This window comes from Talpa occidentalis, unplaced genomic scaffold (genome assembly GCF_014898055.3).
Source record: "Talpa occidentalis isolate TD23 unplaced genomic scaffold, MPIMG_talOcc4v2.1, whole genome shotgun sequence".
Classification (NCBI taxonomy): domain Eukaryota; kingdom Metazoa; phylum Chordata; class Mammalia; order Eulipotyphla; family Talpidae; genus Talpa; species Talpa occidentalis.
The window spans coordinates 107,940,828-107,967,311 of NW_026555331.1; the positions used below are offsets into that span (position 1 = coordinate 107,940,828).

At 40.4% G+C, this 26,484-nt stretch overlaps 1 protein-coding gene and 1 long non-coding RNA gene across 9 annotated transcripts in view; one reads left to right on the forward strand and one right to left on the reverse strand.

Annotated features, from left to right (window-relative positions):
• The window catches only part of PDE1C (phosphodiesterase 1C), a 417,006-nt gene that overhangs the window by 161,176 nt on the left and 229,346 nt on the right, over window positions 1-26,484 (reverse strand). The gene's annotated exons all lie outside the window — the stretch shown is intronic.
• Window positions 11,418-14,930, forward strand: LOC129145330 (uncharacterized). The gene is made up of 3 exons (XR_008550785.1): window positions 11,418-11,549; window positions 13,675-13,819; window positions 14,828-14,930. It is a non-coding gene; the product is annotated as an uncharacterized LOC129145330 (long non-coding RNA).

The window sequence follows — 26,484 nt, forward strand, 5'->3', positions numbered from 1 at the left end:
AGGGGTAGCCAACTCTGCCATCTGAGTCTCACGAAATTATAATGTTAACTGATGGGCACTTAGAGAATGTACATTTTGGAAGACTTTTAAATTGAGTACAGATGTTTAGAAGATTACTGTCAAATTAGAAAGCATTAAGCTGACATTAAGGCCGACCAAAATGGCTTTTTTGGGAAGTTGGGATAGCATGGAAGAAATGTATGCTTGCTAAGTAGGCCAGGTTACTCAGAAGCGGTCCTCTAACTCTGGAGGAAAAGGACCCAGCTTTGTCAGAGGTTGAGACACAGTAAGGGGCCTGCACCCTGGGGCTCAGGATCCAGCCGCTGCTTTCAGATGAGGTGGAAAGAAAGAGGATTCTCTTTCTAAGACATTTTTCACACGTGAGATCTACCCTCTTAACAAATTACTAAATGTGCAGGACATTATTGCTAATTATAAGCACAATGTTACCCAGATCTTTTTATCTTGCATGACTGAAATTAAAGCCCTTGCACACTGATGATGGAAATGCAGACTGTCATAGGCTCTATGGGAAAAAGTATAGAGGTTCCTCCAAAAAGTTAAAAAATCAAGCTACTATATGATCCAGGATCCCACTTCTAGATATTTATTGCAAAGAATTGAAATCAGAACCTTGATGAGATATAAGCACCATGATGCTCATGGCATCATTATTCACAACAGCCAAGCGTGGGAGCAAACCAAATGTCCACTGATAGATGAAGGGATAAAGAAGTGTGCTGCATGCATACAATGGAATATTAGTCTGCTTTGAAAGAGGAAAATCTGGAATGCTTTCAAAATCATTAATTGATCTAGAGGTGCTGAGATTGGCTTGGAACTCCATTTTTTCAACAGAAATTACTGGGAAAAAGGCATGAGTTCCTGCTCCCTTGAAAGACATGCTCATTTCATCCATCCATGGGGTTCGGTTCAAGAGGAGACAGTGGTCTCTGAGGGTTTTTGAGCCAAACTCTCCCTTTCTTTTTTATGCAGCATTTCATATTCAGAAAGGTTGGGTTTTCTTCTTCATTAGGAAACCTCATTGTCAAAATTCCTTTTGGGATCTATGTGTTGGACTTTTAATCATGCTACGTGCCTAGCCATACCTGCTTCCAAAACGAGATGTGAACAATATAACCTCAGGTAAAGATATTTTATCTTGTGTAGCTAAACGTGCTGAGCACTCACCTTCCTAACTCATGGCAAACGTCATTAATAAATCACAGTCTCAGAATCCTCCTTAATCCATCAATCAGAATCAGCACTCATAAACTGCGTGCTCCCCTATCATGAGTAATTGTATGGATATAAAGAAGTCTATGAGGCATATAAACTGGCAGTTAAGAGTTCCACTCTGCAGTGAGACAGACAGGTTCACCTCTCAGCTTTTTCACTTACCAACCATGTGCCATTGTTTCCATCTTTATTTTTTTTTTTATTTATTTTTTTTTTTATTTTTTTTTAAATATTAAATTTTATTTTATATTCCCCCATACAATTGCAAACGCCCCATTCTGACCCCAATCCTTCCCCTCCCGCCCCCCACCCCCCAAAAAGTGTCTCTGGTTCATAGTTTTTTTGTTGATTTTGATTTTCACTTTCTTATATTCATTTTCCTGGTCCCTTATTTAAGTTTTCTAGATTCCTGCTATGAGTGAGACCATCCGGTATTTTTCTTTTTCTTTTTGGCTTATTTCGCTGAGCATGATCCCTTCCAGTGCCATCCATGTTGCTGCAAATTGCATGTTGTTTCCATCTTTAAATGGAATAAAGATAATCCCTAACTTATTATGTGAAGGTTATAATTATTAAATAATCCAAATAGTTACTATTTTATAAAAAAAAATGTGCAGAGACTGCACTGGTCATCTTCCACATATTGACTTATCTAGTCCTCAAATAACCTTATGAGATAAAAGCTATCATTATTCCCCTTGTTGAAGAATCAGGTACACAAAGAGGTAAAGTAAGTTGCCCAAGGTTACACAGCAGTAGGAGGCAGAGCATGGGTCCAAAGCCAGGCAGTTTGGTCCAGAGACCACATGCATAAACACTGCACTACTAAGAAGACAATTCTCATGTTTATTAGTGTCTTACATCAGTAATATTCTCGGTTTCATAACAAGTGAGCAAAAAGATACCTACTAGCTATGATTTAAGATCTCCATATGAAAGTTACTAGAAAAATACAGAGAAATACCTTTTGATTCCAAGCAGAAGCAACAGGACCAACTCTACCCAAGCATTGTGTTATTTGGAGACAGGTCAGCAACTACAGCAGATCTGGTCTCCACCTTCCTGAGCAACACTCTTCCAATTCTATAACCTCAAAATATTCATCTTACCCTGACACTAGGGGGAAATAACATACAAATCACCACGTGGAGATGGACATCTAAGTAAATGTTCCAGGAAAGAGCTTCTTGCATAAGTAGTAGCTCCTTCATACTTGCTCACACTTCAGGGAGGAGGCAACCCAAGACTGTCAGAGCTCTTCTGCTCTGCCCTCCTGGAACCCTGACACAGCAAGGCAATCAGTATTCTTCTGGTGGCCCAGCCACGGCTAGTGGAGCAACTTCATCACAAGGAGTCAGTTGAGTCACAGATAAGAAGTGAGTCCTTAAGTATTAGTGGTCATTATCTTAGGAAGTAATGATTTTTTTAGAAACAATATTTTAATTTTAAGAAATATGGAAATTAAAGCTTTATCCTATGCAGAATGATTTAAATTCTGGTTTAATTTCCAACTACTAATATAATTACAATGACTAATCTTGATAAAAAGTACTCTGAACTTGCCTAATACTTCCTAAATGATTAATTCCAAGGGCTTCAGTATATCCTGAGTAGCAAGATTACTATTTTTTTTTCCTATTTCATAAGACCTTTGGGTTGACACTCTGGGAAACGAGCCACAGGCAGGTTTCACCTTCCTGATCAAAAACAGTTATACAGTTATACCTATGACCAACTAGCTCCTAAAGCAAATTACCATAAACTTAAAATTACCATGGCTTAAAACAACATAAATTTCTAACCTTATAGTTCTGGAGATCGAAAGTTTAAAATGGGTTTCATTGAGCTAAAGTCAAGACATCAGCAAGGGTACATTCCTGCCAATGGCTCTAGTGATGAGTCAGTTTCCTTGCCTTTCCCATCTTCTAGAACCTGCCTGCAGTCCCTGATTTATGGCTTTTCTTGAGTCCTAAAGTGAGCCAGCATAGCATCTTCAAGTCTCTCCTGTTCTCTGACATCCCTCCCTCTTATGAGAAGCCTTGTGATTACACTGAGCACAACTGGATAACATAGGGCCATCTTCCCATCTCAAGATCCTGAACTTACATGGTCTACAAATTGTCTTTTGCAGATAATGTGACATATTCAGATTCCAGGGACAAGGATTTGGACAATTTGCAGTGTGTGTTTAGGGACGGGGGGGGGGGGCGGGGAGGCATTTTCTACCTACATTAAGAATTTAATTCTTAAAGTATTTTATCCTATTCTAAATGCATTACATGTTAAAAATACATATGGTGGCATATTTACATGTTACATTTTCAGGGACTATAATGTGGACACCTTGGAGGAGAAAGAACATTTTCTACCTATCACATTGAATACTGACTTCGATTATTAAAGTCTTTCTCCTGCTCTATAAGAATATTCAATGTCAAAAATACTAAATCTAAAGTTTTTTTTAGACTACATACCATCTTGTCTATATCTAGTAACTCAACATTATAATAATAATGTCAAACTATAACCAAGAATGTTGACATTATAAATAATCATTTACATAAACCTGGGGACCGAAAGTACAATAAGAAATTTTTAATCTTAAATTCTGCTTTCTTACATTTATATACCTAGGAATTTACAGATAATTGAAATGTAGTAGATAAGGTTATAAGCACATTTTAACAATATAACACATCACTTATCCTCAATTGATCCATTTCATATATCCAAATTATAAAACTCTTGCTAATAAAAGTTAAAATCCAATTAATTTGCTTTCTACTGAAATGTTTCAATAGATATATCAGTCTAAAGCAATTCTTTCCCCTGAATTTGGATGAATGTTTTTACTCATTAAGAATAAAAACTACAAACGATGATATAGAGTTGACAAAATTTTATCACTGTTTTAGCTTTAAAAGTATGTCTGTCTGTAATCACATTTTGTAGACAGCCACACCTACTCTCTTAGCTTAAGTAGATGATATACATACATATTGCATGTGTCAATATACATAAAAGAAAACAAGTATTAATCTGCATATATTATATCTTGTGATGACATCCAAGCAATCTGGAAAGTTTTATATGCAACAGGAAAAAAAAAGTTTCATATCTTACAGATGATATTGATGTCTTGGAAGCAAGAAAAGAACATTTTCTGAGCACATTTTATGGGTGAGACATTTTTCTAAGTGTTCTATTGAAACAGCCATCTCAATTATATTATAGTTTGTGTCAGTGCCTTAAAAATAGCCTACTCTGTTGCCTCCAAGAACCCCCTTCCTAGCTGCACAACATAATTCATTCACTGTTCCACCAGAAATGTAGAGTAGAGCATTGTTCTTTCCACACGCAAATATCCAAACAGAATTACATGGAGGGTAAGTGTCTCCTCACTGGGCCTCCCCTGGTGGCGCAGGAGGTTGAGCGCAGCGCCGTAAAGTTGTCCGCAGCCTCTGCAGTGCTGGTTCGATCCTGGCCAGCCGGCGAGGGTCCCACATGGCGCGGCAGGCCTCTCCTGTCTTGCCCGCTGCTCCCCTCAGCAGTGTATTTCGTCAGTCTGCCTGTTCTGTTCCCCATTCTGTCTCTGGTGAATCCTCTCACTCTCCCATGCATCTGGCCTGTACCCCGGTTCTTATATAAAATAAATAAATCTTACAAAAAAAGAGTGTCTCCTCCCTGGAACCAAAGGTAGCCCAGGGAATGGTTCTCGACTTGACCCCTGATAAGGCTGCACTCGGGCACAGCTCCCTAGCAGGTGGCACAGCCAGCAGAGGTCTCACTGAGGCTCCTGCTTTCCAGATATTTCTTCTCTCAACGAACACCTCAATATTAATTCAAAGAATGAAAAAAACAATTCTCTACAATTTTTATTGATGGTTTGGTTCTGGGAGTGGCTGTGGTAAATTATGTAACAGGAATTTAATGTTAAATTCCTGTGATCTATTAGACATAAAGTCAACTCACAGTGTAGGGTAAGTAAATGATATCAGGCTTTTCTGCCCTCCTGCCATTAGGATAGATGATGGATCTGCGGTCCTGAATGCATGCCCGATAGCAGGCACGTGGAATAGGGTGTGAGCATATGTAGATGGGATTCACCTGGGCTGAGAGACTGGTCTTATAATGGTGGCGTCACGGAGATGCCAGCCGAATGAACAGAGGAGTAGAACGAAAGAGAGAATGGAATAGCAGAGAGAAAGGAGCGGAGAAGCAGAGGCCATGAGAGAACACCAGAGAGCCCAGAAAGAGTGAAGACTTGCTGGGGCTGGGAGGCCTGCCAGCCTCCTGACTCCCCAGTCCCACTGCCTGCTGCGTACCTGGTAAATTCAATAAAAGTCTGCAAAAGCCACTGAGGGCTTCAAGACATTCTCCTTTACCCCATCTGCTCGGGTCATAGAAAACATGCCCAGTGCCCATTCCTGCCACTACACACAGTAACCTATAAAAAAGAATGTGAAAGAATGAAGATAAATAAAATTCACAAAAAAACAGGGAGACCTCACTGGAATCAATAGGTGTTACAACTTAGCGTCATCAAAAACACTAATACAGAAATTCTGTGTTTTTTTTTTTTTAATTTTGCATATTGGTAGAAGTCAATGGGTCCCTCTTAATTTGGAAAATTGCAACAAGCCAATACCAACAGATTTTGAAGGGGGACCAACAATAACACCAAAAAATTGGCTAACCGTTGTCAAGAACCAACTTCCTATAACATTGGTTGAATCTAGGTGGTGGGTATAAGGTAGTCATTACACCAAACTTTCATCTTCCTTTTATGTTTGAAAAAATTCAAAGTGAGGGTCTCCCCAGTGGCGCAGCAGGTTGAGCGCAGCACTATGAAGCTGTCTGCAGCCTCTGCAGCGTGGGTTCGATTCCCGGCCGGCCAGGAAGATACCCACATAGCGTGGCAGACCTCTCCTGTCTCGCCCACTGCTCCCCTCAGCAGTGTATTTCAGTAGATCCGCCTGTTCTGCTCCCCACTCTGAGTCTAGTGAATCCTCTCATCCCCCCACATCTCTGGCCTGTACCCCAGATCTTGTGTAAATAAATAAATATTTAAAAAAAATTCAAAGTGAGGGCCTCCCCTGGCAGCGCAGCGGTTGAGCACTGGGCTTATAAGCTGCCCACAGCTTCTGCAGCACCGGTTTGATCCCCTGCTGCCAGCGAGGGTCCCACATGGCATGCAGACCTCTCCTGCAGCACCTGCTGCTCCCCTCAGCAGTGTACTTCGTCAGTCTGCCTGTTCTGTTCCCCGCTCTGGCTCTGGTGAATTCTTTCACCCTCCCGCGCTTCTGACTGTACCCAGTGCTTGTATAAATAAATAAACAAACCTTTAAAGAAAAAAAATTCAAAGTGAAAAGATAGAAATAAAGACACAATTCAGAAGACTTTTATGCAACATTTGGGGACTTAGAGAAAACTGCAAAAATTGACACATATTCAGACTCACCACTTAGTTCATCTTTCCATACACAGCACCATCCAAAATAATTTATGTAAAACCTACCACCTGAGAAAATGGAAATCCACATTATTTCACACCCCTTTGGGAGAACAAAATGTCAGTGGTGTAGAGTTACATTCTTTAAAGAAAATTCCTTTTGCAGATCATGTCATATTGACATGTACTAGAATAGCAATTAAAATATTCCAAATCTATTCCCCTCTTCCTGTAACTGTCCTTCTCACACTGTCTTCAAATCAAAGTACAAACTACCCTAGGGCAAAGCAATGATTGAACCATCTCCCAATTGCTCCTAGTACACAAATTCAAACATGGATACAGTGAATATTTTTATGTCTGCACCCTCTGAGGTGCATTCGGATTTCCCCAAATGATAAATAATCAAAAAGCAAAAGGAAATGTGAGCCAGCCTCGGCACGGGAGGTGCGGAGCGGGGGTGGTGTCCAGAGGAGGGAGATACAGAGAGAGGCTTTGCTTAAAGTAGTTTATGGATGATTTCCTAACACACCTCAAAAAACTTAGGACAAAGCCAAATGCCCTGAAACATGAATACCATTTACAGTCACAGCTCGTACCCCCAAAATATTTTATTGTTATTTGGCAATAAAACGAGTGTTCTTGAAAAGTGATATAAGATTCAAAGGCACTATAGTTTGAGGTGAAGAACATTGCTACCAATGCACAGAACCCTAATGTCCCAAAGTGATGTGCAAAAGCCTTCTTACTTCCTTCACAAAACATGAGAGCTAATTTCACATGAGAAAGCCCTCTAATTTATCTTCCAATATCTTATTGATTTTGGTTGTAATACTAACTAAACAAAAACTGAGTGACTCTAGGCTGAGGTTCCCAGAACTTCTCTGCATTCCCATGGGTAGCACACTTCACCCTGCACACACCTCATGCACTCTTTCTCTCTTCTGCCCCACCCCACCTCACAGATACAATGCCTTCTCTCCTGGCTACTTCAATAAGCCTCAACTCCTGCTTTTATTTTCTATTTTTGCCCTTCCACTTTGCCTCCTCCTTTTAGGTAAACTTCACCCCCAGCAAATGGCTATCCCAATGGGCAATGAATAGTTCTAAAGAAATAACACTGGTAAGAATCAGTGATTGAACCAGACAGAAAGATGCTTCAAAAATTAGTGACCTAACTATATAGAACTGGTGACCAAACTATACAGAAAATTGACCAAACTATGCAGAAAAGTATAAAGAAAGTAAAAGAAAAGCTGGTTGATACTTTGTAAACAATCCTTCAATCGGCAGTGAGTGGTTAAGCCAACCGAATTAGTTGAAGGAGGAATTCAATGCCTATATAATACTTTAAAAACTGTTATATAAAACTCTCTATGAAAACTTTAATTGAGGATTATTAATTTGAATGGCAGAATTTGTCACAGAAATCTGTAAGCTTGGAATAGACTGACCTGTGTCACCACCCAGCTAAGAGACCTTGAGCAAGTTATGAAACCTTTCTGAACTCTGTTGTCGTATCTATAGAGAAATGACAAGACCTACCTAACAGGGCAAGAGGACACATGACTGCACACATAGAAAGGGCACAGAATATACTTAGATAAAGAACAAAATAATGAGTAGTGAGCTGTTGAATACTAAGCTTTGTGAAGTGTTTTGCACATGCTGTCTCACTGAATCCTCACATCAGATGAAATTTTAGCTCCTCTTCCCTGGAGAGAGCAGAGTCCTTGTCAGTACCCAGTGCTTCCCCAATTTGGCTTTATGTTTGAATCACATGAGGAGTTTTAAGAAATCTTGATACCTGAGTTTCTCTTTTTTTATTTTTATTTATTTATACAAGCACTGGGTACAGTCAGAAGTGCAGGAGGGTGAGAGGATTCACCAGAGCTAGAGTGGGGAACAGAACAGGCAGACTGACGAAGTACACTGCTGAGAGGAGCAGCGGGCGGCAGGAGAGGTCTGCGCGCCATGTGGGACCCTCGCCGGCAACCGGGGATAGAACCGGTGCTGCAGAGGCTGCGGGCAGCTTCACAGCCAGCGCTCAACCGGAGGCATTGATACCTGAGTTTCTTATTAAGAGGTCTGAGACGTAGACCAGACACTGGGATTCCTAAAAGCTCCCGAGGTGACCCGGTGCACAGATACAGTTGAGAATGATTGTTCCATAAACGCCTTTCCCCTCCGACCTTCCACCTTGCTGCATCGCTGGGCAATACTTTCACCCTTGAGGGGGCAAGTACATTTAACCCACATTCAAATTCTAGTGGCGCTTATCAATGAATTAGCCAATCATTCATTCACTGGGAATTTGGATAGAAAGACGACATGGTTACCAGCATATGGAAAATTAACTGGAAGCCTAGAATACTAAATGTAACAGTAAGCCAGCAGTAATTGTCTAGGGTGTTCGATCATGCCCCAGACAGCACAATGGTAGGTGCTGGAGGCAGAGAATGAAAAACACAGACACACAGCCTGACCGGATGGCACTTTAAGTCAATTGATAAGAACTGTAAGGAAGGTAATATCTGGCTGCACTGGAAAAAAAAAGGAATGACCTCCCTCCAGAGTCTGTTTCCCAGGTTGGAGAAGCACAAGCACTGAGGATGAAACAGCATGAAAGTGGGAAGGTGGGTAAGAGGAAAGGTCTTGCTAAGGACAGGTGTGACTGAAAGCCAAGTGTAGACACTGAATTATCTGCACTGCCTTAAAAGCATCTTGTTTTCCCACATGCAGCCTGGGAATTCAGGAAAAGTCTTCATGAGGGGGAGCTCTGCACTGACTCTTCAAGGAAGAAAAGGTGGTACTCAGGTTGAGAGATGGTGTGAAGATTCTAAAGAAAAAGACAACACGGGCAACAACTTTGAAAGAAACATGGGCAAACTGCGTCAGAGGACCTGCCCGCTTTCCTCCCCTTCTCTCCCAAATCTCCAATCTCTCCTCCACCCCCTTTTACTGTCTACCCCAACTCTTTATATCCCTGTCTCTGCCCCAACCATTTTTTTCCTTTTGCTTGTTCCTGTAAGTGGCCTCTAACACCTCTGACCCACCGACGCCACCCGGACCCTCCCTCCACTGCCTCATTCTGGGTCATTGTCCTGGAAGCAGGGCCAGATTCACTGACCTGCGCTCAGCGGGTCCCCACGCTTGATTTAATGCTCTGATGTCACCATCTGGAAATACTTAATAATTTTTGAACAAGAGGACACACATTTTTATATTGCACTGTATCCCACAAATAATGCGGTTTGTCCTGCCTAAAAGATTTAGGGACTGACCAGTCTAGGTGCAGCAAATAATTTTTGAGAAGTCACCTCTGGTGCAATGATCTTTTAAAAACTGACTGAGTTTGTGGATTGTCTATAATATCCATTTATAAAATACATGGGCTATTAAATTGGATGCTGACACAAATGAATAAAACCTCTTTTTCTCTCTGAAAAAATTCTAGTGAATAAACAAATTGCAATATGGAAGCCACAGATGGGAAACATAAGACATTAACAAGACATCATCCTTCAGAACAACTGTTCATTGGACTTCCTACCCCAGGTCCATTCCTGGCCTCCTCTGAAAGAAAGATAACTTTTACAAATTACTGGAGGAGAAATGTAGCGAAACCAGTGCTTAAAGAAAAAATGCAGGAAGACTGAGGAAGACTGCTGTTGAGGCACCATCAAACCATGAGAGCAAAACATTTCTCTTCTGGGGAAGGATTTTTCAGTCCAGAGAAAAAGCCTGGGAGAACACTAGTCCATGTGCATACAACAGTGATGAAATGATACCCATCCTCACTGAAAAGGAAGAGCTTTCTTAAGATTCTCTTTGTTCCATCAAGTACAAAAGGGTGCTGGCCACATTTTTTAAATTGCAATGATACAATGGAATAAATTAATTTATGATCAACTCCCCCCCAGAAAGAATTTTGAACTTGGGATTTCCAAAATAAAACTAAAGCTGAACTGAGTTCCCATGCCTTCCCATAGGAGCTTGCTCCTCATTTGTATGACAGATGACAGGTAGGCAGGTTCTGGAGCCACCAGAACCTGGAAGAGGTAGGCCAGCACTGGCCAACTCCCCTCATGACAAGGTAGTCTTAAGGGCTAACTAAAGTTCATTTATCTAAAAGTGCTTAAATCTGGGTGAATGAGTCATTCATATAAAGTGTATACTATTGCTACCTGAGATCACTCCTTTTTCTCATCTTAAGTCAAGACATCCTATGACTTCCTTTTCCTTGCTCAGACCAAGTCTATCTGTCAGTCCCTGCTCACCTCTGTCTTGCCCAGCTACAGATGCCACTGAGGATCTGTCTCTTGCTAGCTTCTAGAGAATCCACAAACCCTTCATGTTCTTTGACTTGTAGTTGTGTTATTTCACTCTTATCTTCCTACTTCACATGTCTTTTCTCAGTATCCTCTCCCCTTCTAATAAGTTATTGGATTTAGGACTCCACTAATCTAATAAGATCTCATTTTGACTGATTACAAATGCAAAGACTACTTCCAAATAAAGTCACATTCTGATGTTTCAGGTAAACATGAATTCTAGGGGGATAGTATTCTACCTACTACAGTGACCTTATTTGGTAGGATCTTTGCAGATGTGAATAGTTAAGGATCAAGATGAGATCATACTGGATAGGGTGTGTCCTAAACACAATGACTGGTGAGGTTATAAGGAGAGAGGACCAAGTGAAAACTGAGACAGAGTTTGGAGGGATGGAGCCTTAAATGAAGGAATGTGGGAGCCACCAGAACCTGGAAGAGGCAAGGAAAGATTTTTCCCTAGAGTCATCAGATAGAGCGTGGCCTACTGACACGTTGATTCTGGACTTTCAGTCAACAAAACTGTGAGAGAATAAGATTTTATTGTTTAAACCACCAAGTATATGGTAATTTGTTGCAGCAGCCCTCAAAACTAACTGGAAGAAGGGGAAGGATAAAGATGAAGAGTTTTTGAACATGACCAAATGACTTTAACACTTAGATGAACTTCCAATTAAAAAAAAAAACAAACTAGGGGGCCTCCCCAGTGGCGCAGCGGTTGAGCGCTGGGTTGCGAAGCTGCCCGCAGCCTCTGCAGCGCCGGTTCGATCCCCAGCTGTTCCCCGGCCACCTGAGGAGGGTCCCACATGGCGCCCAGACCTCTCCTGCCGCCCGCTGCTCCCCTCAGCAGTGTACTCTGGTCCTTCTGCCTGCTCTGCTCCCCGCTCTGGCTCTGGTGAATTCTCTCACCCTCCCGCGCTTCTGACTGTACCCAGTGCTTGTATAAATAAATAAAATAAAATAAGTAAATAAATCTTTAAAAAAAAAAAATAAAAAAAAAATAAAAAAATAAAAAAAAAAAACAAACTAGGAAGAAATGCATCTGTGTTAACACAAACTCCAAACCTATATAATTTAATGTCAAGGCTAATTAAATCAAAGGAATATAATAGTCAGAACTCTTTAAATTTTACTTGGTCTGTTCCTGAAGCAGTTGTATGGAAGAAAACATTCTTGGAAGGCTGGGATTAAGCTACTAGATATTTCCTTTATTTATTTATTCATTTATGTATTTATTTATTGTGTAGAGTAGACTTTTGAAAAAGAGGAAATTTTAAATTGTTTATCAGGAAACCCCTGCTAAGGAAACAACCAGTTCTTAATAAACTAAAGATTCTTGAGGAGATTAATAAAGAATAAACAGAGAGATACAAATGAATGTGCGAGACAAAGTTTTTATTCCCAGTGACCTTGCGAACTAGGATGAGATGGTTCCACCCAGTTGAGCTCATCTTGCTCAGCCTTCCTCTTCCAGAATGTCTATAAACTAAATCCCTCCTCAGTTCCTTCTCAAAAGCAGTGGAAGATATTACTGAGAGCTGAAACTTCAGAAATTACCTTTGAAAATGTTTGGGTGTGTAGAAAACTACACCCAGACCTAAAGGAATAATAACGTTTTTGGAAACTAAGAAAATGTCTCTAGCTATCAATAGAATTTTCTCACAGGGCTTTGTTCTCTTAATTCCTAATTCTGCAAAGTACCTGGGTGAAATGAAGGGGCAGGGTTTTGAGTTTCATTACAATGTATTTTTCTAGAGAAAAATGTTATCATCTCATTAGCAAACAAAGTAGACTTAAAAGAGGTTCCTTCAGTAATAAAATTCCATTGAATATAGGGCTATCTTTAACTGAATTTATTGATGTGAACAATTCTACAATGAACTTTCAGTATAAAGCTGAAGTTAGTAGCAAATGCCACGTATCTGTGTTGATTATTCTGCCAAGTCAGATCCATCAGCCACCTTTTTCTCCATGGCTCCAAGGACCTATGGATGTGCATTACTCTGGCAGGTGGGGTGGTTACTCTGGCAGGTGGTGCATTACTCTGACAGGTGGGATGTGCATTACTCTGGCAGGTGGATGTGCGTTACAATGGCAGGTGGGGTGGTTCCTTTCATACAGCTCTATCCAGTCCAACCCCAATTAACTCTTCCCTCCCATGTTCCATAAGGCCCAGGTAGAGATAGCTTCCCACTGTGGTCAGTTCCTAGGCACCTCTCCATTGTCTTAGAATCTCTAAGCCTGTCTACACTTCTGTAAAGTGCAGCTTCACTAAGGGGCCCTGAGTTAAATCCTAGGGCCTGCCACTGGTTTCCCACCAAGAAGCATGACTGATCAAGTAAAAATGTCAACATCTGTAAGTCAATTATACATATGTATATGTAATATAATTCAAATAAATAGGTGCATGTAATAGAATACAAATAAATAATCAAAGCAACACACAAGATGACTTCACTTTAGGTGCCTTTTCACTGTTCCATGTTTACATATTGAAATTTAGTCTATCCTCTAAGAATCTGCTTTAACATATTTCTGCACACAGTTCCTTCCAACATTTGAGCCTCTATTTATTATTGTTATTGCTATAATTTTGGACTTTACTTAAGGTATTTTTCTCACTCTGCTTTATCTTTCTCTCTGTTCCAGTTGTGACCCCTTTTTTTGGCTAAAATCTCCTTAAAATGAAGGATAGAATGGTACAAATTTTTATGACTCTTCCCAACCCAGTAAGTAGTTCACGAGAAGCACAAGTGTCCAATAACTGTGTGCTGCTGTCATAAACTATAACCAGGTAGGTATTTCAAATTATTCCCCACTATCAAACTAAGACCATCTCCATAAACAGGCATATCAGATTTTCCTATAATACATACATACATTATATATTACATATAACATATACACCCTCCACTAAAATTTTTACCCAGTATTTCCTTTTCCATTTGTCTTTTTATTTACATAGAAAATTTTTCTTCCTGTTCCCCTTTCCATTACAGCTGTAGTTGTCCCTGATCGGCCAGCTTTCCTTCTGGCCTTGATGTCTCCAGATACCAGCTATGGGTGTACCTTGAACCTTCCTCTAGGTGGCTCCTTTTTCTGCCTGCTCTGTCACCTATTTATCATGTTGAATTATCTACCATGTCTGAGCTTTGCTTTCTTTAATAAAAAGTAAAACTTTAGGCATTCATTGATTCAATTATTCAGTAGCCATTTGTTGAAGATTAGCCACTGTTAATGGACTCAAGGAAGCAAACCCTCCTACATGGATTTTCAGTCTGGTGGGGGAAACCAGACGAGAAAGCCAACTACAGTGTGTGTGGATGGGAAGGTGACAGGTATTAGTATGGGGTCCTAACAGAGCACACAGGAGGGTGTGGTTGGTGGAAAGGGGTAAAGGAAGAGGTCCCAGAAGAAGAGAATACTAAACCAAGTCCCCAGTTCTAAGTTAAAGTTAGATGGAAAAAGAAACATCCTTGATATTTCATTGATTTTGAGAATTATGGAAGTAACAGTCATAGTTGCACCAGCAAAAGATGCTTTTTTACAACTTAAATTCATACAAATTTACTTGAATTCTACTATGTATGAAGAGAAATTAACTGCTCTAGTGAATCTGACAAGTGAATTAAATTCAACTTCAAAATTAAATTATCCCTCTGCTGGAGATTCACTTAGAGCAGCAAGATGCAGGAGAAAAGTAATGTAAATTAAAATTACACTTAAAAATTCAATATGTCACTGTGATCTTACGATGATGTTTATTTCATGTTTAAGTCACTACAATTTTCTCCTCCTACAGAAGAGCCTCCTGAATGACTTTGCCAGCAACTGGGAGCTGCCTCTGGATGGCGATGAGGCTCCCAGCTCCAAGAGTCCTCTCACTTCACCGAGAGAGAGTAGCGGACACTGATGGAATACTTTAATTTTTTAATAAATTTAACTAAATTAATGCTATTAACAACCAACCAACTTACACATTTTCAAAGTTAATTTATTATCTATAATTTGAATAGGTATTACATATTAAAAGTTTATTTGTAAGACATTTAATTGATATTTAATAGTGCTACATCTCCAGGCTAAGTAGGCCTCACAAGTTTATTACAGCAGACATTATGGTCAACATATCAAACAACCTCACCAGAGGGGAAAATCTATGGCCAATGATCAAATACAAAGGCCTGGAGTCCTGATTCTAATGAAGTAAATGAAGTTAGGGCCTCTGAGGCAAAGACTGGAAAAAGGGCTGTGGGTACAGTTAAGTGGGGTGTCTGGAGCTCTTGCACTGCACCAAGGAAAGAAGGGAGGGCAGAATCTCATATTCACCAACTACTAACTTTGTGGCCAATGACAAATTTTGTTCTCTCTTCCAGTCTTTACCCCCAATGTAGGAATGGCAGTGAGGATTAAGTCAGGTACATATGGAGCACACCTCCACAGTGTCTGCCACAGAGCAGGACTCAGTAAATACTGGCTCCCTTCAATTCCTCCCTTTGCTTTTTGAACCTTTTTGGAACCTGTTGCCAGTCAAACCTATAGGGCTGAGGAAAAAGAATTCAGCGAAAACCATGTGGTATGTGCACATGTGTACACATGAGTGCGTGTATACATACATGTATATATGTACATGTAAATAATAAGCACGTGGTCCAGTGAATGTAAGAATTTGATTGAATATTGGGTTATTTTCCACCAGCTCCAAGCACTATGCTGAAAGAGCCTATTTCCTTTTCTACCAATACCATTCTTGTCACCACTCTGTTCCCAGGCCACTGCAGTGTGAATCATAGCATTCCTTCTCACAGTCAAAAGCCATCATTTTAATGGCTGGCAACATGTTAAGGGGGGGTTCCTAGTTGGTTCCATATCTCTGGGTTAGTATGAAAAGGCAAAAGGAGACAGCCTGGAGGCAACTGTTTCTATAAGTCAATCCACAAGGCACCACAGGGTCAGGGTGAACGAAAAGAGAATGACCCAGTGGGGTCCCACACACGAGGCCTGAGCCCAGAGGAGAGGAGCATTATGGACAGAGGCTGTAGTAACATTTCACATGTGAGCATGTGAAAAGAAACCCTTCTCATGTATGCACAGACAACACGTGGCTTAGCCCAGTGGCACCTGAGGGGTAATAATACCATTGGAACTATAAGCTGTTTGCTTTCAAGAAAAGGAGGGTTATCAGCCACAGGAGTAAGGATGAGCAAGATACTAGAACCCAGTGCTTCCAAGCATCTTGGACATCAGGGAAGGAAGCATTCAGAAAGGAAAACCATGGGAGAACTAGTTCATGACCACATATGAGATGACCCCAGCAACTCCCAAACAACTCCGGGGAATTCACTGGGAGGCAGAGAAGTGGCACTGAGGTCTCAGCAGGAACACAAAACAGGAAAGCTTGAGTTCCCTTGATGTGCTTATTTTTCATTCATTGGAAGGTGAGGCCTGTGAAAAGGCACAGAGAAGGCCAAGGAAGAGCCCAGGAGGAAGCCCAGGGCCTGCATGTCAGGCACGTCAGAGTGACTGCAGGGATCTATATTCCAATGATTGGATAGCAGGACAGAGTAAATGGTTACACTGCCACTATGTAGATTATATAGTTTCTAAATATTATGGCACCGATATTACTAAGCATGTCTCTTCTAAGCAAACATAAGCTGAATCCTTTTGTTGATTGCCACCCAGAGATGACAATGATGTCTGGCTAGCATTTATCAGATTCTTGGGCAGAGGACCCCATATAAATATCAATTATAATCAACTTTTCCCATTCTACAGTGGCCTTTTATCTATAATAAATGAAGTTTTGATCTCTAAGCCATATACCATACAATCAGCACCTGCAGAGTAATGTCTCCAGCATCTAAATTCTGATTCATTTATGCCGGTGCTCGAGGAATACTTCTTATAATGACTTTGCTTATCTAATAATTATGCCTTTGGTGCCTTCTAAACCACAGCAATATATACTGATTAATATTTAAGTGGTTTCACACTGAGATAAGACAGGCTGTGAAATATCTTAGCTATGTCTGAGATAGAAAAGAGCTGTGACTTTATTTGAACTATAATACAATAGTTCCTGATCATTTAATAAGAATGTTTAACCCAATGGATAACCACTGCTTTCCAGGCTAACACTTCAGTTGTTGATTTAGAGATATTCTGAGATATGCAAAAGAACAACTTTGAGGGGAAGAGGGCAAACAAGAGTGCAGAAGACCCTGGTTGGCAGGTATTTGTAACTATAATTTAGGAAAAACGACAGAGGTATACAGCCCAGGACAATTTCAGATCTCCGAACTGATCAACTAGAAATCAGAAGGATGTATGGATAATGTTCCTGAGTCTAATTTGTTTCCTACTATATAATACAGTAGGTTATACATATAAAAGCTTTGGATCAGGGAAATTGAAAGAAAAATTTTAGAGTGGGAATTTCACAAAATCTTGCAAAAGAGTAAGAAACATTAAACAACAAAGAGTTTGAATCCCAACATATCCAAAGGATGAAACAGAGCAAAAAAAGAATGGAACAGAAAATTATGAGGCCTGAGCTATGGTCCTGAAGTTTACACTAACTCACTCATGCCTTTGACAGGTCTTTTCATCATCAGTCAAGAGAAAATGATACATGAAAAGGATCATTTTGAAACATCAACGAAAAGCAATAGTCACGAGTTTTTCCCTTTTTAAGCAGTATTCATGGTTTTAAAAGCATATACTCCCACTTATCAGTATAAAACAATTGCCCTGGATAGAAGGCAGGATATGCCATTAACCCCCAAGGAATAGAAACTAAGAAAGTGGAAATTCTATAATATTCCTGAATTGCTGTTGTTTTGATACCCCAGTCTCACAAGCAGTGACACCTGCCCAAAGACTGAGGAGACTGATGCAAACGCAAACAGCAATCAATCGCAATGTTGCAGAAACAGCCACCATTCTCCTGGTGTCTAATTTTATGACCTTCAGTAAGCCTCACATTTTCTCATGCTTCAGTTTTCTCATCTGAATATGTATGTAATATTATCTAAACCATTCTTATCATAAAAAGAAGGAAAATTTTTAAAATATTCAAAATCGAGAAGCATTTCAGATCAGAAAGTACCAGTTTTGAGTCCTAATGTGCTTAATGGAAAAATCACTGAGCTTGGAATCAAAATACTGACTTTGAAAGCAGGTTTGCTGTAAGAGCTGGGAGACCTTCTAAGCTCTGTTTTATGGTCTGATAAGGGCGAACTGCCAAATTTTCCTTGTTCACCCCAAGATTGCCAAATTCAAATGAGATTATGTACTTCATGGCATTCCTTGAGCTCTACTGACTGTTAAGACTGAGCTCCTGACAGCCTGGATAGAACAGGAGTAGCCTGGCGAACTGTTTCTGCTCTCCTCCAGCCATTTTCACAGGCCCAACCACTGTAAGTCAGGGATCTTCAGAATCCCCAGAAGGTGAAGGTACACCTACAAAAGAAGTGAATTGAACCTAAGCTTCACGGCTTTATGTAAATTCAGGAAGAGTAACTTAAACTTGTTAGAAATGGCTAATCATTATTCTTAACTGGTTTGTGAAACCATAGCAGCAGATACAAGCAAAAGCTTATTTACCAACAAGTTCATGTTGCAATAAAATCTTTTGTCCCAATTAAAATGTAGCAAGAGCCAATTGGTAATGATCTGGGTCTTCACCATGGGAAAAAAAAACCCACATTGTCAGGATTGGCTGGATTATGACAAGGCTCTCCAGAAATGCTTTTCACACCATACCCAAAAACAGGACCATCCTGGAAAGAAGTCCAAATAATCCCAGATGATCTTTGCTCATTTTATTTTATTTTAAGATTTATTTATTTATTTATACAAGCACTAGGTACAGTCAGAAGCACGGGAGGGTGAAAGAATTCACCAGAGCCAGAGCAGGGAACAGAACAGGCAGAAGGACCCAAGTACACTGCTGAAGGGAGTAGCGGGTGCAGCAGGAGGGGTCTGCACGCCATGTGGGACCCTCGCCGGTGGCCGGGGATCGAACCGGTGCTGCAGAGGCTTGCGGGCAGCTTTGCAGCCCAGCACTCAACCACTGCGCTATGGGGGAGGCCCACTCATTGCTCATTTTATGGATAATTCTTCTGTCTACATACTATTTTGGATATTTTTTTTTCTTATTCAGAAAGGTAGGTTTTTCTCCCCCCACAAGAGTAACCCTGAATTCCCTTTAATTATAGGGGTAGCTCCTGGCAGTGGTGGGGAGCTCCTTAAATAAAATGGGAAAAGAAGGGGACAGAAAAGAACAACAAGGCCCCTCTTGATTAGAGATCTTCTTTGTAAAATATTTACTGGAGATCTTCTTTGTTAAATATAGATTTAGATACCAATCTGCAACAGTTCAATCTCTACCACACATTTAGTGCCCAGAAGCCTTGTTCCTCAGTAGGGACTATTTCTCCAACATTTTTTTCCAGCTCTGAATTTAAATCCACCTAATAATAAAACATTTTCTAAATTATGTTTAAAATTGTAACATAATTATCATATTACATTCCTAATTTTGTACCAAGAATTTTTTTTTAATTCTTATTGCCTCTCAATTTTGGCACTGAAAGAATTAATTGAATCATCAGTCTCTTAAGAGCAAGAAAAGATTTTCTACTCAACTTTCAAATTCCTCAAAGGAACTGAAAGAGTTTTATATCTATATAGAGTTAGTGCTGCTTATAGCTGATGGGGCAACTGGTCTCGTGTAAAAGGCACCATGCCATAGAATGAAAATAAACAAACAAAAAGCATCAATTTCAAACTGTCACCAGCATCCAGAGCAAACAAATGCCTTTCTATTTGTTTGTGATTTCTAACTGGGCTGTGTTTCGTCTGTCTACTTGAGCTCCAGGTTGCCTATTCATAGGGTGGAAGGACCTTTGGCAATGGGTGTGGGTGCCAGAAAACTGAGGTTTACTGGGCAGCCGGCATTACTCTGAGAGGGACATCTGTTCTCAGGAAGCTCCCACTCTGCCATCCTTCAAAGCCATCTGCCTCTTTATGCTTCGGGACACACACACACACACACACACCATTTCTACGCACTGCCTAAGTGTGAAACCCAAATTGGGGAAAGAAGTCTCTCTGCAAAGGCTGAAGGCACACACAGGGAAGACCCACAATTACTCTATGTACGTGTCCCTGTATGGGAGGAAAGACTCTCCCACCCTGCCAGGGCCCACCGCTAAAACAGTCATCTACAGCTTGGGAGACTGTAGATCACCCAAGATGATATCCAAAACCAAATGTCAAGGTCATACAGCTATTGTCAAAGCTTTCAACATTCAGAAAATGACTTAAAAAAATTATCCTTAAGTGATTTCCGTTGTTCGTTTTCTTCTGCTTCTAGAATCTATTTTATTATAACATTTGGTGGGCACAGCTCAGATCAGATCCCTCTCCAGGTAGATTCTATAGAGTAAGGCCTGAGGGAGGAAGAGACCAGAGTCCTGACCAGCAGCCCCTCTCCAGCCCTGGTTCCAGCACCCCTCTTTCAGATCACGCTGCTGCTCAGCAAAACAGAACAGGCCTGTTTTCTTTTTTATTATTATTGAGGTAAAATTGACATAGAACATTATGTTAGTTTCAGGTATGCAATATAAAAAGATTCAAGAATATTTATATATTTTATGAGATAATCAGTTCCTTTGAAAACATATACAATGCAGAAATGCCACTTCTGGGTATTTATCTTTTAAAAAAAAAAACACTCTCTCGAAAAGATATCTGCACCCTATGTTCACTGTAGCATTATTTAAATAGCTAAAATATGAAAATAACTTAAGTGGCCTATAATGGGTAAAAGAGATGGATAGAGCCTCCCCGGTGGCACAGCGGGTTGAGCACAGCGCTGTGAAGCTGTCCGCAGCCTCTGCAACACGGGTTTAATTCCCGGCCGGCCAGAGAGAGTCCCACATGCCACAGCAGAGCTCTCCTATGGCGCCCGCTGCTCCCCTCAGCGGTGTATTTTGATCCTCTGCCTGTTCTGCTCCCCGCTCTTTCTCTGGTGAATCCTCTCACGCTCCCGCACCTCTGGCCTGTACCCCAGCTATTGTATAAAAATAAATAAACCATTAAAAAGAAGAGATGGGCAAAAGAGATATAATAGGCATATACACACACTGGGATAATACTTAGAAATGCCTCTTTTATTTATTTATTTATTTATTGAAGATTTATTTTTATTTATTTATACAAGCACTGGGTACAGTCAGAAGCACGGGAGGGTGAGAGAATTCACCAGAACCAGAGTGGGGAGCAGAGCAGGCAGAAGGACCGAAGTACACTGCTGAAGGGAGCAGCGGGCTGCAGGAGAGGTCTGTGGCCATGTGGGATCCTCCTCTGGTGGCCAGGGAGCAGCAGGGGATTGAATTGGCGCTGCAGAGGCTGCAGGCAGCTTCGCAACCCAGCGCTCAACCGCTGCGCCACTGGGGAGGCCCAGAAATGTCTCTTTTAAAACAGCTTTCATATAGGGAGTTAGAGAAGTGAGAGGGAAAGAGTTCTTTAGAGGGGATGCCTTATTACACTGTGTGGTTGGTCAGATCAGGTAAATAGAGAGTAGGGTCAGAGAGACTAATTTCCCCCAAAACAGACATACAGAGGCCATGGCCAGGAGAATCAAAGGGAACGTCTGACTAATTGTGTGTCCGTGCACATCCATACACTCATATACATTGTATACACATGTGTGTAAAGACAGAACACAAAGCTATTGCTTAAATGGTTTCAGTCTGTCCCCACTACTGCACATTGTTAAGTTGATATCCAAGATGGGGAAAGTGGTTTTACTGTTTGAAAAATGTTGTGATGATTTCATAAGTTGTATCATACTTTAAGAAATAATTTAGGAGCTTAAGAGGCAGTTAAAATAAAAAAAAATGTGGTAGAAAATTCTAGATAGAAAGGTGGAGATAATCGTACAAGAAAGCAGAGATGAGAATTATTGCAATTGAACATTCAATCTGGTTCTCCAGTCAGGCAAAAAAAGAATCATGAGAAGTGAAATAACCCTCACAATGCAATAAAAGGGCACATTATAGCTTTACAGGAAGAGAGTTTTTTCCAGGCACTGAGTTTAGGAAGAATTTATCGCATGAAAATAGGAAATATCAATAAATACCAATAAAATATTAAATAGCAACAAATAATGCTGCAAGGAGCAAATCAGCAGAGAAGTTTTGAGTATGGATTTTGCAGTAGACAAAATTGGTTTCCAGTTAGTAAGCAGGGCATTGGGCAAGCTACTTAAGCACACGAAGTTGCTGGTTCCTCATCTCTGAAAAGGAGGGTGCTTAGAGCTTAAAAATGTCATGAGGTTTAAATGAGATGACACAGGTAATGGATCCCACAATCCATTACTAGCAAGTGCATAGGAGATGTTGCAGGAATAAATCTTGAACCCAGTGAAAGAATTTAAAGGTTGCCAGAGGAAACAGAAAGGAAGGAGAAGGGGATGGGTAAGGGAGACACAAGGGTTACTGGCACAGGTGGCTTGGAGGATGAGAGGAACATGTGCAGATATGGAAGAGTGAAAATGTAACCGCAAAATTAAAATTTTTAAAAATTTAAAAAGAGATGTTGGTTTCATATCCTACCACTCACTTCCACTCACAATGGTTGGATTTGGGTCTCTGTCCAAATGGAACAAAATCAGAGACCTAATGGCCCCGAAGACACTTCCAATGAGCACTTAAATTAAATATTATAATAATCTAAAATAAATTGCCAGCTAGCCAGATGCAACAGCAGAACTCAGAGAAAGTAGAGGAATGATAGCTAGTGTATCTTAGATTGACAATGATGTCAACCACAATCAGAAAACTGTTGCAGGAGTGTCAAGACTCAACTGTCTGGCAAGTATCTAAAATATAGATGCTCTCTGATGCTAACCAGGTGTTTGAGACACTCATTGCCAAGTGAAAGGATTAACATCTTTTTGACTGTCTCACCAAAAGAGTAGACCACATTACCTCCACCTGGACAACGACTGCAGGCATGATTATGGACAAAGCCAACTTTTTTTCTCAAAGAAAACACATATTGTAAACTTCTCAAATGCTTAGACAAGAACGAACTGGGATTCCAGATCTCTGTCATATAGCTCTGGAGCAATTATTGAAACGTGAAATATTTAAGAATAAATGTCACCTACCTAAAAAAAAAAACACACAACAAAATAGAATGCCTTTATATGGCTGCTAAAAATTATCTTATTTTTAATAGCACTATCACCAGATGGAAAAGTGGATGTACACATATTGGGTGGATGACTAAATGCTTAGCAATCTTTTACCATATGTTTGACTCTGTGCTAGAACTTTACACATATATTATTTCAATTAATTCCAGCAACAGAAAACAAAAATAATACATTCGGGTTTTTATCATCAATGACACTCACATCTAGGTACAACTTCAAATTTATATTAGTGATCAATAAAAGAACTATTAAACTAAATTAAAGAATGCTACAAGATCACATATGTGATCCATAAATACACTTAAAGAGACTGAAGCAGAAAATGGCCATTAATAGGAACATTATGGTTACTTAGTAATCACATACATTACTTTGAGCATAATTAGCAATTTGGTTAATACATGCAAGTTCTTTAGCTAAAGGAAGAATTAACCAAAATTCATTTTCACAGTCAAATTCCAGACTGTGGCAAAAAAATTTTTATATCTGTACATTTTCTCAAATCTTGAAAGCAGAACAATGGCACTAAGCCAAAGCAATGGCTTAATTTTAGTGACTCTATACAAAATCCACTGCAATCAAGGTCACAGCCAAGGGTACTGCGCCACCTCCTAAAGGCTCTGCCATCAGAAACACCATGAGTCATTTGCAAGTACTGACACATGACAGAAATGTCAGTGTTCGGTAACAGAGGAACCAATGTACTTGGAGTCTTTGCAGAATCTCACTCTTACCGAGAACCTCTCTCATCTCCCTAAAGACACCACTCTTCACTCACTCAATATTTATGGCTTGTCCACTGTGTGCCAGCTACTGTGCTAGGCAATATGTAAAGAAACAGGTACATTAGACACTGCCATGGCTCTGTTAGAACTTACAGACATTCTGGACATGAACACAAACTTCAGGGGCACTTCATGGTCATCAGGAGTGATATTTAAACAGACTGCCATAGTTTGACGCTGGGCTTTACCACTCACTTAGGCACACAGTCCTAAAGAAGAAAAGGACTAAAAATCAAAGTGCAGGCATATTAAGATGCAAATATGCTCTTCCTAAGGACATAACGTCTATTTGATATGTTCAAAATACACTTGGGGAAAATGATCCAACATAATGATCCACTCGATCTAAATGCCCATTAGCAAGTGTGGGTTTGGTCAGGAGAATTGTGTAAACTGTGCCCAGTGAAGCACATCACAGCCTGGAAGAGCACCAGGAATCCCTGCATTCCCTGATTCTCTGGTCCAAGAGTCACTTCACACTCACACTCGCTCACATGTGACACTGATAAATTATTAAATCTGCTGATTGCTTAGCAGATTAGGATCATGGAGAGAAAGGCACTCCTACAAGGATATAAACACACCCTTAGGCAGGAAACCTGATGAACTCCAGGTGAAATACCAACATTAAGCCTTCTCAGGTTTTTATACTTTTTTATATATAATTTTAAAGTTATTACAGTGAGATATATATTTAAGATAAGGAGCACTCACATAGAAGAGAAACTGAGAGAAACTGAGAAACTGACCATGCAACAATTGTTGGATGAGTGCCTGCTTCATGCCAGGAGCAATACTAAGCATAGCTGTTATTGGGGGAGAGAAGGAGACCCCAGTAGTGGAGGGCCCATCAGCATAAGACTCTTAGCACCAAAGGTGTATGTACAGAAACAGTGAGTGGGAAAGGAAAAATCACGAGAGTTGAATTGAAAACCCAGTTCTGCCAGGTGACTTTGGCAGGTTGCTTAGCCTCTCTGGGCTCAGTTTCCTCATCTGTGAAAACAGAGATAATCACAATCATCCAGCAGTAATTGGGAAGACGAAGTGAGAGCAGTTATGGCTATTAGGTCACACATCTCACCCTGCCATAATTTAACACGGGGCTTCATTGCTCTGTAAAGGTCCCATTTCTGTGCCTCAAACTTCTTCATATGAAAAATAGGGATGAGAACAGTCCCTTACAGGTAGTGGTGAGGAGTCAAAGAGCAAATCATGTAAAGAACTTAGAGCAGTGTGCAGAATATAGTGAGAACTCATATGAAGTTAGTTCTTACCAGGCTTTGAAGCAAGAGTAGGATTTTACCAGGAAAAGTTGGGAGCAATGGGTGAGATGGGAAGGGAAGAAATGTAGAGAGGGAGAAAAAACCAAAGACTAGGAAAGTCATCTGGGTGACCTGCAGTAGAAGATGGCAACCCTTGCTCTCTGGTGTCCCTGCCAACAGCTGCTTCTGTCCCAGTCAGTCCCCAAGCCAATCCCAACAAGCACAGTGTCCTCTCACCCACCTCAACACCCGCCAGAAGTGTGGGAGTCACTTCTTTCATCACAGAGCATGAGCCCCAGACACGCTCACGTCAATGAGACACTCCCCACCCACCTCTGTTCTCCACTGGGATGATCAGGATGCCCCAGGATCAGAGTTCTTTCCTGAAGTCACTGAGCTTGAGTTCTTTTGGGTCATATTTGCTTTGTATATATTTTTACAGAACATATTCACATGACATGATTTTTAAAAAATCAACATTTTTTTAAAAAGAGATATTTACTTATGCGTACAAGAGCTGGTGTACAGGTCAGAGATGCGGGGGTGAGAGGATTCACCAGAGATTGGGGAACAGAACAGGCAGATTGACTGAAATACACTGCTGAGGGGAGCAGCAGGCAAGTCAGGAGAGGTCTGCTTGCGCCATGTGGGTTGCTCCCTGGCTGGCTGGGGATCGAACTCATGCTGCAGAGGCTGTAGATTGCTTCATAGCACGGTGCTTAACCCCTTGCGCCACCAGGGAGGCCCCTCAACATGATTTTTTTAAAAAATCAAATTCTCTGCAAAAGAGTGCTAATCACTACCAAAAAATGAGATAGCTATTTTAATTTGTCTCTTTGCATCCATGTGTGTGTGTGTGTGTGTGTGTGTATGTGTGTGTAAAAGAAAGAGAGAGGATAAACCAAGTGAAAAAACAAGGTATAGAATTGTACATAATTTGATCTCATCTGTGCAAAACAATGAATATGAGAATGGAGCCTATAGGTGAATAATTTGAATAATTCTTGAAAGATACAAAAAAAATGTTTACACGATTTCTCACTGAAGAGTAGAATTGAGAAACCTATAGTGGAAAAGAGACTAACTTTTCATTTAATGCACTTTTGTCTTATACCATGCATATGTATACTTTAAAAAAAATTAAGTTTAGTGAATAAACTAAAAACCCCAGAAGTTGACT